Here is a 17,500-nt window from a genome sequence, read left to right as displayed (position 1 = left end):
TGTGAAGCAATGACTTGTAAATCTCCCTAACTCTTTAATCTTACAGTATCATAAACAAGTTTAAAATAGGCATTTACCTTGAAAATTAATCAAATCCATTCATTTTGGAGAGCACTAGTACCATGACTCTACTGGAGAAAATCACTTGAATTAACTTTCTCTGTGATGGCAACAGTCGAAAGAATGCAGTGAGCAAAAGAAATAGTTCACTTGGTTTTAATAAGCAACACCAGCAAATGTGCCATGGTGAAAGATGCTTGAAAAACTTTTGATAGCCAGGAAATACAACACGCAATTTATGAAAGATGAAGAACTTTTTTTTCCTTTCATTTTTAGGCACCCCAAACAAACTTTTAAGCCATTGAGGATGGTTTGATATTGCTACAACACGCATTTTCCATAGACACTTGCCCGAGTATACTCGAGATTCGTCCTCAACACTCGACAGGTTGAGATACGGCGACATAATTGTACTGTGGGTTGAAAATGCACATTCACATTAATGAGTTCTCTCCTGAAAAATATTCAGGCACTTACCTGTTTCCAAAAGAAGTAACAACAGGACGTGAAAAACATGGCGGAGGACAAAACACTTGCATAATTCCAACACGAGAAAGGGAAAAAGCGGTAAGCTAGCTGATTGCAGGACTTCTCTGCGACTATATCTACAGGGCTGCGATGTCCTCTCTGTCAAAACTATTGTGCTGTGACTACACAACCACAGCCCTGCCTGCCTCGAACGTACACTGTGATTACTCACTACAGCAAAGTCCCAATTCGCCCAATGACTTGCCTCGAAACTGCCTTGGCTCGTGAGGGGGCTCGTGTACGGTATGGGGGTAGGGGGAGATTATATTTTTAGGATGGCAGCTGGATGAGTACTGCATCCATCTAATGCTACAGTGATGCCCATACATACACGGATCAAGCAAGCGAGGTTACCCAGACTTGGGGCAGCAGATGTCGACAGGGAGCGCAGCGACCCTCGATCTGCTCACTGTCAAAGAGGATCATTCGCAGGAATCTCCGTCAGACTTTTAAATGATGATGGAAGTGGGTGCAGATGGACAACCAAACAGCTGGACGCAGGAGGCTAGCCTGCCCACATTTTCAAAACCGTGCCTCTGAGCTCTTTGAAGAGCCCGAGCGGAACCAACAATCACATCTGACTTCCTGCCTGCAAAAGAGGAAGGGGGCACTCCTTGAGGGAGGGGAGGTGGAAGAGGAGGGGGAGGGGGGGGGGGGAGGAGAAGGTACGAAAGGAATAATGAGGATGAGTTTGGAGACAGGTGAGGCAAAAAGAAAAGGGGTGGAATTCAGGGTGAAAACAGGACAAGGCAGTAGAGAAGATAGATGGAAGGGAGAAGGATGGATGAGAAGAAAGATAGAGAAAGAAGAACAAAGAGTAAGAGGAGGGAGAGGAAGGGACATCCAGGAGAGAGGAGGAGCAAGAAAAAGATGGAAGAGAGGGGAAGGGGGAGGGGTAAGAAAAGGAAGAAGGAAACAAGAACAGCAGAAGAGGGGGAAATGAAGACAAAGGAGTACAAGGATCAGAAGGCAAGAAGAAGGGGAGTAACAGAGGAGGTGAAGAGATGGGGAGGGGGAAGTAAGGTGAGGGGTGATGATGGGGGAAGGGATGGGGAAAGATGAGGAAGGAGAGGGGTACAGAAATTTCATCATGACTTTAATTCTCCCTGCAATGATCTCATGCCCCAAAGTACGGCACGAAGGCTGTCTGGATGCCTTTTCGGTAATGCCATGAATCCAAGCGCCTTGTCTGTAATTGGCTGCTGGTGGCTGGCCTATGCTGAAAGGAGCAAGCACTGTTCAAACTTCACGTTGCTAGGGAAGATACTACTAAGTGCTGATACTTAAATGGCCAAACACAAAAATCCTGTTTTTATAGTTGATCCACATAAAAATATGATTAACATTCTGAGAAGAAATATATGTATTTCAGAAACTAAAGATCACTTTAGTACTAAAATGTCAGACAAATTTGATTAGTCTAACTCTATGTTAGCACCAAACAACATTCAATTTTCAATTTCATTCATTTAAATTTCATCAACTCCATGAAATTGAATTTTATTAATCAAATAGAATAAAATTTCATTACTGGTAGTTAAAGTAAATCATATTTGAATTAAATCTAGATTAAATCAAACTAAAGTAAACATTAACTTTTAATTCAGATTTTTTATCCTGCTACAGTCTTTTCCATTCAGTGAAAAGCCAACATTTTCAGGTAAACGACTTCAGCTGTATCACTACCGCAAGAATAACATTTTCCACTGCATATAAACTAAATTCAGAAGTATACAGCAATGCATTTAAAAACATTTTGGGAATTACACAAGACCAAAGTGAACAAGATGGATTCAATCATTTCCTGTCTTGGCTTTGGCTTCCACAGAAGCTGCACAGATAAAGTCAACATTACTGAGTATAAGAACTATTGACTATCTACAGTATAAAGATCTTGTGAATTCCTACATTGTAAACAAAGGACAAAAGCTGTAAAAGCCAACACCCCCATCAGTCTGACACTGTACGATGCAACCCAATACAATATTGACGTAGTGGGAATAGATGAATCACCCAGTCAAACGTGTGCGCACCAAACCTCCTGTTACTCATCCGACGAGCATGTCATTGACAATGCAAAACTCGGCTAAATGATTCCCACAACAAAAACTTAATCATCAAACAAAGAGATCATCATCTATTTAAACAATTTCTTTACTTGCTACAATATATCATTGTTCTTTTTACACATCTGGCTGCAGTTTACAGAAAGGTCTTGCTTGTTCAGATCAAATGCATGTATTGTCGAACATATTGCTAGTTTCACAGGTGGTATGAAAACCACCTTACATGTACTGCAATTCTAGGAACCGCATTCTTGATTTATTAATAGAAAAGGATGCATCCACGTTGATAAACTCGCAAAACATTTGAAAATGACGCTGAAATTGCAATGACAAACATCATATCACAGGCATGATCAATGTGTGAACACATCCAGTTATGCTTCTCAAACATTTGAGGATTTTCCTTGAATACTCCTACGAGAATCAAGCATGCAATGTATAATGACGGAAACCTTGCATGCTTGCTATGAAAATTGTTGAATATTGTGCTGCTGTGACTTCTCACAAAATCTATACATGACATAGTTTGGACACAACAGTGAATTGCTGATGTGAACAGCAGAAAGAAAATGTAATTACTTCTTCATATGACAAGCTTGGGATTTTCTAATACCAAATCAGGCCAAATCATGACTTCAACTAGAAATGTCGCTTTGGCGACTGGTATGCCTCCGCCAAAATGCATGATTTTCCCAATAGGTCTAGATAGTACATGTGGACAATGTGTGATTACATTTTCACAAAATTGGCAAAATATTGAAATGACAAGTTTGTCACAAATGTGTTGAATTTTCACCTTCCTTGACCTAGGTTTAATTGGATGAATAGGAGAGCATGTATCTAGGGATTTAAGGACTTTAACTTGACTTTGACCCATTCATACATTTAGGCATTGAGTAATTTTCAAGGTACAGGTGTGGAGAAAAAGTGCAATTTCTGAATTGAATAGTAAAATGTTACCATTTTCATCTGGCCCTTGACCCTAAAATTCATAAGATAATCACTTTCAGGTAGAACATGCATAATATGTACTAAGTTTCAAGATAATTTGAGCCACTTCGAGATACGGAGGAAAAAGTTAGTTCAGCACTTTCACTTGATCTTTGACCTTTTGACCTTTGAGGCAAAAAAAGAAGAAAAAAAAAACTTTCCAGAGAAATTCTATTAGGTTACACATGCATATACACCAAGTGTAAAAAACTAACCCTGCTGACATTCCATAAATATGAGGGAAATAGCAAAATTTTGAAGTGTTGCACTTGACCTTTGACCCCTGACCTTTGACCCCATGAACCCTACATTCTCTAGATAATCACTTCCAGTCAGTACATGTATATACTACGTTCCATGAAGATACCTTGAACAATTTTCCAAGGCACGGAGAAAAAAAAAGAAGTTTTGATATTTTTACTTGACCTTTTGACCTTTGACCTTTGACCTCATGACCCAAACTTTCACCAGAGAATCTTAATTGGGTAATACATGTATACACTAAGTTTCAAGAAAATATCTTCAGGCATTCAATAGATATGGCGAAAATAGTGAAATTTCATGTATTTGACCCTGACCTTTTGACCTTTGACCTTTGACCTCATGACGCAAACTTTCACCAGGGAATCTTAATTGGGTAATACATGTATACACTACGTTTCAAGAAAATATCTTCAGGCATTCAATAGATATGGTGGAAAAAGTGAAATTTTATGTATTTGACCTTGACCTTTTGACCTTTGACCTTGAGCATGTGCACCCAAAAGTTGATAGGCACAACTTCACCCCCTAATACACATACATGCCAAGTTTCATTAGGATACCTCAACAGGTTTTGATAGTTACCTTGTCCACAAAATTCATTACGGACGGACGGAAGGACGGACGGACGGACGGACGGAAGGACGGACGGACGGACGGACGGAAGGACGGACGGACGGACGGACGGACAACCCGAAAACATAATGCCTCCGGCACCACTTCGTGGCGGAGGCATAAAAATATAAATTCTGTGAATTCTGGGTTGTCCATAAGAACTCAAGAAGCAGTGAGAAAAATCATGTTTATGTTTGAAATAACCACCAAATGCCTCTGACAATTCATTGCAAGCTACAGTCCTGAAAAACAAATCAATCCTAATCATATAGCAACAAGAGTGTGAACAGACTCTACAAATCCTGTAAACTGTGAGAGCTCCCCCTGCGGGTAAGAGACAAGACAAGAGGAAATAGGCCCACAAAGTGTTCGGATTGTCAAAAGGCGAGTGAGAGGACTGTTTAAAGTGACAGCGATAGGTGCGAGTGACTGCAGCTCCAAAGAGTCCAACACAAACTTAAAGGCCATCTTGTAAAGTGCATGCAGTGCAAGCTTTAAGAAACTTTTTTTTTTTGTCTCATCAAAGATTGCTTAAAAAAAAGAAATGGGTCAGATATATCACTCTGAATTATACATTTTTCAATACTAAAGGAGCTGCCACTGAGTATCAGACCAGAAGGATTTTTTTTTTTCTGCAGCAATTGCAATTAATTATCTCAGTGCATCATTCATCAATATCAGCTTATCTATACTTCATCTACATATAAACCCTCATTTCAGAATTGGTAATTTAAGACTTTTTTTCAGATAGTACCTTAAAAGAATTTCATACAGACTGACTTTATCACAGACATTGCCAAATTTATAATATCTTGTGAGTTTGTTTGCATGTTCCTATTACAATTTCTGTCAGAAAAGCAGGATTTTGACATGGCACATGGATTCAATTTTTTCTGAGTTTTACAGTATTATTGCTAAAAAAAAAGAAAAAAAAAGACACACTCTGAATTAAAAAAGAGTTTCCAATAATGATAACTATCTGCCTTCGAATTGAAAACCATGTTGTATACATAAATCTCTGCTAACATATTATGAGAAAGACCAGCATCAAGATGTTTCCATTCAAGAAAAAGCTTTGTTTTCTGATGTACACAAAACATCAACTAAATGCAGAAGGAAGATTAATTATCCCAGTAATTAAACCAGCAGAAGTTTCACTCTCAGTGTTACATGGTAACTGGGCAGCTTGTGTCTTTTGAAGATATGTAGAGTGGCTTACACTTTATCTAGTGGCCAATGTGCCAACTTACAGGTTGCACAAATGAGGCATACCACTAGTACACTCTAGGTGCTTTAAGTGCTGATTATATATACAGCACAGAAATTCAACAGCAATGTACCGTACACATTGCCCAAAGTCCTTGGGAGAAAAAGGGTTAAAGAAAGTAGATTTTCTTTTTCTTCCTGATTTAAATACACAGTAATTACAATCACGGGTCACTACATACACACCAAGTTGTAAAGTATTAGTCTGAATACAATCAGGAAATAGCAAAATGTACCTCCTTGCTATAATCAATGACACGTCCAACTTGCCTATACTGAAATGTGTATGGTATGTACTGTAGGTCCACCTCCTCCTAAAATTGGACAATTTATCTACACCCATGTATGCATGACACTAAGGGAAGGACACATATACACAAATTCATTGTTTCTCTTTGTCTCTCACTTTTCTACAAAAATATCTGCGGCGAGGCGCTCGCTGAGGCACTCACGTCTGGGAATCACCTTAAATCGTCGGCATGTGTCACGCTTTGTCACAACGATATCCACATCATAGCATGACCTTGCGCAATATGCACTCCAGACTTATTGTGCCGTATCTCAGATATGTACCAAATAATGTGTTCTGCAAGTAAACATGCGTCACATACTATTGAAACCAGTGCTCTAAAGTGCACTACATTCAATGAGCTCAATGAAGCAAGAAGTACAATGTATGCCATTACAGTTGTACAATAATCATTACCACAACAACAAAACCACAGTACAAAATTAAAGCCCAGCTCATAGCAATTAGAAAACAAACAAGACAAAGATTATCATAGCTGCTTGAAAATGCAGGCTCTTTGATATCAGAGTAGGACATTTACAAACTGGAAGTTAAACATGTACTGACCACCATCATAATGACAATATCCTTAATCATATCAAAATTACATTTTACAAATACTCTGTGCCTGTCACGGAGAAGAAAATCTGAATTTGTCAAGACAGCAATCCCTAATACTGACTGCAGTGAAACAAAGTTCTCCAACTTGGTGAAGATTTGTGCAAGCTAGATGGATATCAAGGCATTGGTGTAAACTGACATTGACAATTTTTTTTAACATATAATACATAAACGGCACTATGACATAAATGCAGTAATATACCGACTTGAACATGACATGAACTTGAAGTCCTATCAGGGAATATGCATCTGCACAGATTTGGCGCATGGCAGTAAAAGAGGTAATAAATAAAATAATTGAAATTGGCTGCTATGATAGTTTCTCTCATCCTTGTTTGTGTGACACTATAATTATATGACCATTTGAAGGTAAAAAGTCTCTACAATCATGATGTTCCTGCATCTAAAATTAGCCCATGCCTGCCACATGACTGTGATATCACTTGCGTATAGTCAGTCTTAAAAGAAGAGTCATTAAAGCTATCTCGATTATCTTTAAGTTTGCTTCAATAGATACCATAAAAACATACTAATAGAATACTAGTAGTAGAACGCCACATACTGGACATAAAGTACAATAACTGCATTTAATAAACAACAAACTTTTACCTAGATTTTCACAATTAGAAAATATGACACTGGTCATGATATGTAGGTTAAAACAAATGAGGTGACCATTTACATTTAATTGCTATTAACAGATACATTATGTACAAGTCTCCCACAGACCTGCATTCACACAAAATCTTCATTAAATTTGCTTGTTCATGAAAAGCAAAAGAATACAAATATTGAATGTAAATTGTAGCATTCGTGACAAGTTGAATCATTGACCTGTAGTAACAGTTAACTACAAAGACAAGGGGGGGGGGGGGAGTATATGACTGTTGAACTACTGAAATAGATTCTTATAAGAGTGTATTTGTAATGTATGCTGGCAAAATTCAAATGGAGAATTGTGAGTATCTGCAGAATTTTTAAGTACATGAGCTCTCCGCAAAAACTAAACAAAACAACCCAGCTGAAATCAAGCCATCCCCACCTTTCCATAAAAGTGAAATGAATTGCTAGTGAGATTACATCTTGTAGAGAGGTAATAGCTCAACAGTATTATCTCAACAAAAGGCTCACTGATTCCCCAAGCAATACTTTTTGTTCATTTTCCCTTTATTTTTACCTTTTAAACATACTGGCCTGGAAAGTAAAACATGCTGGCTGTTCACTAATAAACTCCGCACACACTACTCTTTGGTTTCATCTCTTAGAGAGTAATCGTATTCCTGACCTTGGCGTACAGGGGGAAACAGGAAACAAACTTCCCTGAAAACTTCCTGTAAAAAGGTGTTTTAGTGGAAATAGACCTGCTAGATATCAGTTGAAACTGGGCATTGGGGGACATGTTTACAGGCTTTCACAGTACCTAGAAAAACATTGCATTAGATGCTGACAACACAGACAAAGCTTCTATCTTTATATAGGAAATAATATGTTTATGAGCCAGACATCTGATTCTGTCTTCCATAATCGCTTTTATACCTAATTGCAGTATGCAGCTCTCTTCACACATTTACGAGTGGTCGTAAATGTACTCACGCTCCAGGACATGAAAGCAGCGCAATAAAAGTGGAAACTCTTGCCTCGTGACATTTTTCATGCTTGCCCAATTTCAGTGAAGTTTGCTTGTTTATCATACAAGTATGGCTTTTATACAAGAGTAATTTTGCACAAACTTAAGTATCACCCAAAATATTTGAATGTGTTATGTTCACTATGAACTCAGTCTAGGGCAAAATTTGTGGAACCGCAGTGCAAACTAAATCTGTGTTTGCAACATTCTAAATTTGATAAATAGGCCTATGCACCGTGTGAGGCATAATAGCATGAAAAGACGATACTTTCAGTGCACATGATAATTCTATTAATGAAGAAAGCTAGATAGGTCTGTCTACAAGCATGCAGTGACTGTTTTAAAAGAAGTCTACAAGTTGTCTGGATCATGATAAAAGTCCTCATGTCTGGTTGTACAGTGTTATGGAATATCCATTTTTCAAAATGTCCACTGCATATAGACAACAGTCATCTACATTTTAGAGCCTTTAGTACAGCTTCTAATGCTGGCCTGCCATGGGGGCTTGCCCAACACTTTCATCAATACTCTGAAACTAATGGCCAATGTCCTTTTCTTCAATCTTAAAGAATCATTGTTTTTTTGTTTTGTTTTGTTTTGTTTTGTTTTTAATAACCCGTTGATATGAAGACGAGTCCTGAGAATACTCGGGCAGGTGTCTATGGGAAATGCCTGTTATAGCAAAATCAGTTCATCCTAAACAGGTTGAAGTAAAAAAAAAAAAAAACCAAGAAGATTAAGGGGGAGAGGCATTATTCTAGAAGGATGCCATTTACATAGGCCTACATGTGTATAACTGATAACTGTACATGAGGATGCCCAAAACAGAAATCCAATTGTTTTGACCAATTTTGATGATGTGACTTCAAACTCGATCTTCTCGGCTCAGCCGTCAGCGACTTTAGGATCCTTTTGTTGTAGCGGGCAACTTACTGTACGAGCTGAAATTTTCGCGGTGGTTTTATTTTCGTGAATTTCGCGAATCGCCTTTGAACCGCGAAAATAACAACACGTGAAAATAACAACGCGCAAATAACTAAGTTCAGTTAGACCCTCGAAACCGCGAAATTAAGAACACGCGAAAATGTCCTCCAAGTAGCAATTCGCGAAAATATCTGTACGCGAAAATTTCAGCTCGTACAGTATATAAACACTGACTGCACACAATCACCAGCTGATTGTATATCAAGTGTCTGCATATCCTTGTTTGCATCTTACATGTCAGTGTGTAATGGCCTCTCTGGTAGGCCTACACAGGGATGCCAAGTTCAAAAAATTTTTATGAGTGAGATTTTCATGACTCGGCATCTCGGCGCCCAAATGTGTGCACGAGCGAGGGTGTGGGAGGGGTTTCCCCCTCCCACGGTAGGGAGCTTTTTCAATGTTTAGATCTTAATGGTGTGATCAGGTGCATACTTACAAGTAAGTGACTATATATTCTTAACTTATTTTGAAAGACAAAGGGAAATCCTTTGAGCTATGCTCATTATTATAGGCCCAAGTTGCAGACTTTGCCCCATGCGTGAAACAGCCCCTAAATGCTTGAGTCTCACGCAGAATGCGTGAGACTTGGTAGCTCTGCCTATATTTGTTACCAGGACCTAGCAAGCAGACAGTTATAGGAAAATTCCTTGCCAGTCTTAATTACCCTACCCTACCCCCCCCCCCCCCCCCCGCAACACACACACACACACACACACACACACACACACGGGTAATTCCGTGAAGTTGGGGCACAAAGTGCTACATTTTAGCATCTCAATACTAATTATGCTATACATATATTGTTTATAGGCTTTACATTTGTATTGAAACCATACATTTTCCTGGAAATTTTGTGCCATTCAGATTCAATTTTGATGAAGTTATTAAAACAATATGTAACGGTGTCCTGTAGCATCGTGACGTGTCCATGTAGCATCGTGATAGTTAAAATCTGGTCCTAAAAGACAAATTAATGCAATTAGCTTGACCAAAATTTGATATAATATGCATAATTACTAGATTAGTCAGATAGCTAAATATCTTAACTCTCCTTTCCACAGTTTTACTTTTACAAGAAAATTACACAATGTGTCACTACGCTACGCGGTGTCCACCAAATGTAACAAAAAAGGACACCGCATAGCATCGTGATACATTTTGTAATTTTCTTTTAAAATTAAAACTGCGTACAGGAAATTTGAGATATTTAGCTATCTCATTCATATCTTGTAAATGCATATTGCATCAAATTTTGGTCAAGCTAATTGCCATAATTTGTCTCGTAGGACCAAATTTTAAAATATCACGATGCTACATGGACATGTCACGATGCTACAGGACACTGTTACATATTGTTTAATAACTTCATCAAAACTGAGTCTGAATGGTACAATTTCCAGGAAAATGTGTGGCCTCAATGCAAATGTAAAGCCTACAAACAATAAATGTATAGCATAATTAATATTGAGTTACGCTGAAATGTATTCTTTAAATATCACGATGTTACATGGGACACTGCCCCAACTTCATGGAATTACCCACACCCATGTTATTGATGGGCTAATATTTCAAGTGTCAGAACTGCTAATTGATGCCAGTCAGTCTAATGGGAGTTTGAAGTCACCTGACACATCACATAAAACCTGAAATTGTGTCTGCGCACCCATGTCAACTCTGAAGAAGAGATTGGCCATATTTATGCTGACGGATGACACAGTTTCAGTTGAGATGGGCTTCAGGTTCAGGTTTCAGGTCTCCAATGTTTTTTGATGATGATGATTTTTTTTTTTTTTTTTGAGGTAATGAGAAATCTCTTTATATGAAATATGAAAGAGCTAACAATTTCAAGAGGAATTCAAAATCTATTTTTATGAAAATTGGTTTTGAAATGGGTGAGATACCAAAATAACATGATCCTAAAAGGTGGGACCCATCTTTTACCAAGATCGCTTTGTTTTCCTTTGTTTTGGGGTATCTCAGCCATTTTGAACCAATTTTTATCAAATAAACGTTGAATTCCTTTGAATTGTATGATCTGTAATATTTCATTAAAGTAGTTTCTCATTATCTCGCAAAAAGTTGGAAAACCTGAAACCCCATCTCAACCAAACTACATGTATCCATCCCTTTAAAAGTGAAGGCTCAGGTTGTAGTTTCTTCACTGAAAATCACAAAGAAACTACACATACAATTGTATTACTACAATAGCAATCCCATACAGAGCAAACTGGTTGTGCAACTGTCAAGTGAAAATGACACAGGATTACACTGCATATGTAAATGTTCTCACAAGATGCACACTACAGATTCTTCAAGGAGAACCATAAACTAGTAAACAGGCAGTTGGAAGGTGAACAAATGTACAACTGCCAAGTGAATTTATCAGGTGACCTACAGGCTGTAATCACACTTCTACAAGTGTGTACATGTAAATGCTTTCACTTTCCTTGTGCAATTACAAAGAAAATGACTTCAACCGCTACAAATCAATGCTAGATCTAATAAAAACAGAAGGAAAATCAAATACACCCATATATCCTTTGCAGGTCTACTTCTCTCATCCTTATATTAATGACTTTTATGCCATGCACTAGTCTTTGAAACAAAGCATAATCATATCTACTGTGAACAAGGGCTGTTTAAACATGATAACCTGATTCAAGAATGAAATCTTGCCAATCAAATTATCGAACCAACTCTTTCCACGACCGGAAGCTAACAATACTGAGAACTATCCATTCTATATACAGGTACAGTAGAGTTGTTCATACATGTATCCATAGTGTAAAACTAAAAGTTTGGCATAGAGTCTCTTTCATTGACAGATTCCCCATTTTGATGTTTGTTTGTTTGTCAAATTTCTCACAAAAGTTAAAGGGAAGGATTTTTGATACAAAAAAAAAAATCAAAATTCCAAGTGTTGTAGGAGTATCCTGTAAAAGCGACAGCCATTTTGAACCAAAACATTGAAAAGTACAGGAAAGAAGAAAATTTTAGGCATATTGATCAGATATCAAATTTTAAAACTGAAAACAAAGAATTCACAAATTTCCATGGCTCATAGAAGATGCCGTCCATGTCATATGATGGAAATTATGGCTCCTGTCATCCTTCTAATTTCATTACTATTGAATATCACCTGTTTTCCTGAAGACACAGGATGTGAATTATAACTGATTGCTGGTTATCAAAGGTCAGAGTTCTACATTATGCAACAACAAAAATCAGTGATAAATTGGATCTTCTGCCTAAAAGTTGCCAGGCAACCGCCTCCACCAAGGGTGACCTGAAACAACACCAGTAAAAACTGCACACTGGGGTGCAACTTTGTGTGAATTTTCAGTGACAGACAAAACATTTGCTGCAGAAATATCACAATATTTGTCCAGAGACTCCCACTTTTTCATTCTGCAGACACAGGCTTTACTTTAATCATATAACCGACAAATGGATAAAAGGGTACCCTCTATTCATGAATCAAGAGCCAATTTCTTTGGTCAAAAAAAAAAAAGTATTCCAAAGCGACCTTGTCAAAACCATGTTTTCTTCTATTTTTTGAAGTCTTTACTGAAGCAAGCTGTCATCTGTGCAGCCATAACCTGAGCAAATGAGCAGCTATAACCTCCCCAAACCATGACCAAAAGAGTAACGAAATTGACTGCAGCACATACACATTGTACGGTATATGGGTATAGAAAACACTGCTACGTCGCACAGTACGCAATCTTTAGGAACAGTTTTAATGGTTACATATAGATGTGTACCAAGTATACAAAGTTCTTTTTACAAAAATTGTATATGTCACATGATCAAAGATACTCTGAAAGCTGCAGGTAGATAGCTGGCCTGGTTTAGTTCCGTCAGGATCATAGCTGCATGTAGCAGACTCCAGTGCCAATTGCACATGATACATTGTACAGTGTACATATGTCCACAAAGCCCTATGATACTTCCACATTGTATAACTCAGGTTTTATTGCAGTGTGAATGCAGAACTGAACAACATGATTTGTAATTTTGTGATATTTACCGTGTAGCTCTAATGAACAAATTGTATCCAAATGACTACAGCTCAGAGTGCATATAGAATTGTTTTGCAAAAAATTTGCTGTAACTCAAATCAGCAATAGCTTAATTTGAAACTACTTGGTTGAATAAATTTGAACTTGCTGGACTATTTCACTTTAAAATATTATTCAGCTAAAAATCATTTGTTTGATTTTACGAGACGTATTGCATTTTTGTACAGAGCTGAACTCAGGATTACCCGACAATAAAAGTGTACTTTGCAACTGATTGACAAATTGCCCTACATCGACGTAAATAAGCACTGAATTGATCAGTGTTTTAGTAGTAGCCATGATAAAAAATCATGGGCGTACATACTCGAGCAGGATTCGAACCCACGACCTCCTGATCACCGGACAGGCGTCATCTCCACTAGACCACCGAGCTTTCGCCCGACAGCAAGTGTCGGTTCCAATCCTTATAGCATGCAGCGGGTACTGCTTTGTTATTCAAATTCATGAATTTCTTCCGTCGAGATGTTTTCATTGCAACTGATTGACAAATTGCCCTACATCGACGTAAATAAGCACTGAATTGATCAGTGTTTTAGTAGTAGCCATGATAAAAAATCATGGGCGTACATACTCGAGCAGGATTCGAACCCACGACCTCCTGATCACCGGACAGGCGTCATCTCCACTAGACCACCGAGCTTTCGCCCGACAGCAAGTGTCGGTTCCAATCCTTATAGCATGCAGCGGGTACTGCTTAGTTATTCAAATTCATGAATTTCTTCCGTCGAGATGTTTTCATTGCAACTGATTGACAAATTGCCCTACATCGACGTAAATAAGCACTGAATTGATCAGTGTTTTAGTAGTAGCCATGATAAAAAATCATGGGCGTACATACTCGAGCAGGATTCGAACCCACGACCTCCTGATCACCGGACAGGCGTCATCTCCACTAGACCACCGAGCTTTCGCCCGACAGCAAGTGTCGGTTCCAATCCTTATAGCATGCAGCGGGTACTGCTTTGTTATTCAAATTCATGAATTTCTTCCGTCGAGATGTTTTCATTGCAACTGATTGACAAATTGCAATGAAAACATCTCGACGGAAGAAATTCATGAATTTGAATAACAAAGCAGTACCCGCTGCATGCTATAAGGATTGGAACCGACACTTGCTGTCGGGCGAAAGCTCGGTGGTCTAGTGGAGATGACGCCTGTCCGGTGATCAGGAGGTCGTGGGTTCGAATCCTGCTCGAGTATGTACGCCCATGATTTTTTTTATCATGGCTACTACTAAAACACTGATCAATTCAGTGCTTATTACGTCGATGTAGGGCAATTTGTCAATCAGTTGCAATGAAAACATCTCGACGGAAGAAATTCATGAATTTGAAAAAGTGTACTTGTTGAAATATGCATTGCAATCAAGACTAGACCACAGCCTCTGCGAGTTATGGCTGGGTAAAAAAAACAACAACCAACAACAGGGTACAATGTCAATGTAAGTGTCAAAATGTGTCTTACCCATTCACGTGGAAGAAATGAATGTTTTTCTAAATCCAGGAAGTTCATTGACCCCGCCTATGACCTTTGACCCTGTGGTGACCTTCAACTCCCCAAGGGACATTTACCAATCAAGTTTGGTCACAAACGGACATATGGATCAAAAGTTATGAGCCATAATTGAAATGCGCCGTAAAAACTCAACATTAGGCCCTAAAAGTTCATTGACCCCTGTCTGTGACCTTTAACCTTATGATGACCTTTAACTCCCTAAGGAACATCTACCATCCAAGTTTGGTCACAAATGGACACATACATCAAAAGTTATGAGCCATAATCGAAACGTGCCGTAAAAACTTAACATTGGGCCCTTAAAGTTTGTTGACCCCTGTCTATGACCTTTGACCTTGTGGTGACCTTCAACTCTCCAAGGACATCTACCATCCAAGTTTGGTAACAAATGGACATGTACATCGAAAGTTATGAGCCATAATCGAAACGCACCATAACTTAACATTGGGACCTACAGTTCATGACCCCTGCCTGTGACCTTTGACCTTGAGGTGACCTTTATGTTAAATAAAATGTGTAACTTTGTGTAACCACTCTTCTCTTTAAAGGACAAGTTCACCTTCATTAACATAAGGATTGAGAGAATATGTAGCAATATTAGTAGAACACATCATTGAAAGTTTGAGGAAAATCGGACAATCCTTTCAAAAGATATGAATTTTTGAAGTTTTTGTGCAGTCACCGCAGGATGAGAAGACTACTGCAGTGTATGATGTCACATGCGTACAACAATATAAGGAAAATATACAGAGAATTTCACAAAATTTCATCTTTTGAAAAAAAGTACACATTCCCTTGACTTGTTACTGACATATGTTATGAGTAATATTATTCCCATTGCCTTTAGAAAGAGGCAAGTCAAGTGCTCTTTTATTATGCGAAAAAAAGTGAAAATATGTTGCATTTTCTTTACATTTTCTTTATACTGTTGTACTCATATGACATCACGAGCGTTCGTAGTCTCCTCATCCAGCGGTTCCAACACAAAAATTTTGAAAATTCATAACTTTTGCATCGATTGTCCAATTTTCCTCAACTTTCACTGATGTGTTCTACTAATATTGCTGCATTCTCTCAATCCTTATGTTAATGAAGTTGAACTTGTCCTTTAAGTTTGATTGAAATTAAAGTCCTCAGAAGAGAGTTATTCAAGTTTTTGTAGCGTTACGGACGGACGACGGACGGACAGATGCCACAGGCGATCTCTATAGTCTCCCCGCACCTCCGGTGGGCTCAACGACAAAACCATGTTGCTTTTTTTTTTTTTTTTTTTTTTTTGGAGCTCTCTTTATGAGAGCAAATCGGTCCCTTGACAGTCAAATGGGGGCAGCCGTCTGCAGCAGATATGACTGCACAGAGGAGCAAAGGGAAAGTTAAAGGACAAGTTCACCTTCATTAACATAAGGATTGAGAGAATGCAGCAATATTAGTAGAACACATCATTGAAAGTTTGAGGAAAATCGGACAATCCGTTCAAAAGTTAAATTTTTTTTTGAAGTTTTTGTGCAGTCACCGCTGGATGAGAAGACTACTGCAGTGTATGATGTCACATGCGTACAACAATATAAGGAAAATATAAAGAGAATTTCACAAAATTTCATCTTTTGAAAAATGTACACATTCCTTCGACTCGTTACTGACATATGTTATGGGTAATATTATTCCCATTGCTTTTAGAAAGAGGCAAGTCAAGTGCTCTTTTATTATGCAAAAAAAGTGAAAATATGTTGAATTTTCTTTACATTTTCATTATACTGTTGTACTCATATGACATCACGAGCCTTAGTAGTCTCTTCATCCAGCGGTTCCAACACAAAAATTTTAAAAATTCATAACTTTTGCATCGACTGTCCAATTTTCCTCAAACTTTCACTGATGTGTTCTACTAATATTACTGCATTCTCTCAATCCTTATGTTTATGAAGGTGAACTTGTCCTTTAAGTTTGTCACTAGAGCCAGCCAGCACACCTTCTCAGACAGAATTACTTTCATGACTCAGTCGGTTAGTCATCATTCTGTCCGTCAATCCATCCATCAATCAATCAATCACTCTTCCAGACAGCCAGTTGTGTCTGGGTATTTTGCTAGTCTCTCTTCCAGTAAATTCTTTAAAACAATGAGTTACATTCTCACAGCTGTGACAGATAGACTTGAAAAGTGTGTGTACTTATGTGTGTGAGTGTGTATCGTGGGTTAATATTGCATGACTGTATATATTTCTCTTTCACTTCTATCACTCTACAGTCTTCAAAGTTAAGATCACAATTTATGAACCACCTGACTGTGCTGTTTAGCATCAAACCTTGTATTAAAAAGGGTATAAACCTGGTACACTTTATGTAGGCCTATACTTTCATAAAAAGTTTCCCTAAGGAAGTGAGCCTTGTAAAACAGAAATTAATGTCATCAGTTTTCTTACATTAAAAAAAAGAAAAACATCGCAGAGTTTGCTTGCTGTCTTAATAAGAGCAGCTTATGCAAACCACCTATATAATGTAGGAATTCCAATATTGTGTTCACTTGCACATGTCAGAAAAGCAGACTTTTATCAGAATGATGGCAGTTCCCCTGACCTCTAGAAAAATCACCCAGTTC

The 17,500-nt window shown here is 38.2% G+C and overlaps 1 protein-coding gene across 1 annotated transcript in view; it reads right to left on the bottom strand.

Annotated features, from left to right (window-relative positions):
- The window catches only part of LOC140228024 (LIM domain kinase 1-like), an 84,084-nt gene that overhangs the window by 47,615 nt on the left and 18,969 nt on the right, over positions 1-17,500 (bottom strand). The gene's annotated exons all lie outside the window — the stretch shown is intronic.

This window comes from Diadema setosum, chromosome 4 (genome assembly GCF_964275005.1).
Source record: "Diadema setosum chromosome 4, eeDiaSeto1, whole genome shotgun sequence".
NCBI lineage: Eukaryota > Metazoa > Echinodermata > Echinoidea > Diadematoida > Diadematidae > Diadema > Diadema setosum.
This window is presented reverse-complemented; position numbering and strand designations above follow the sequence as displayed.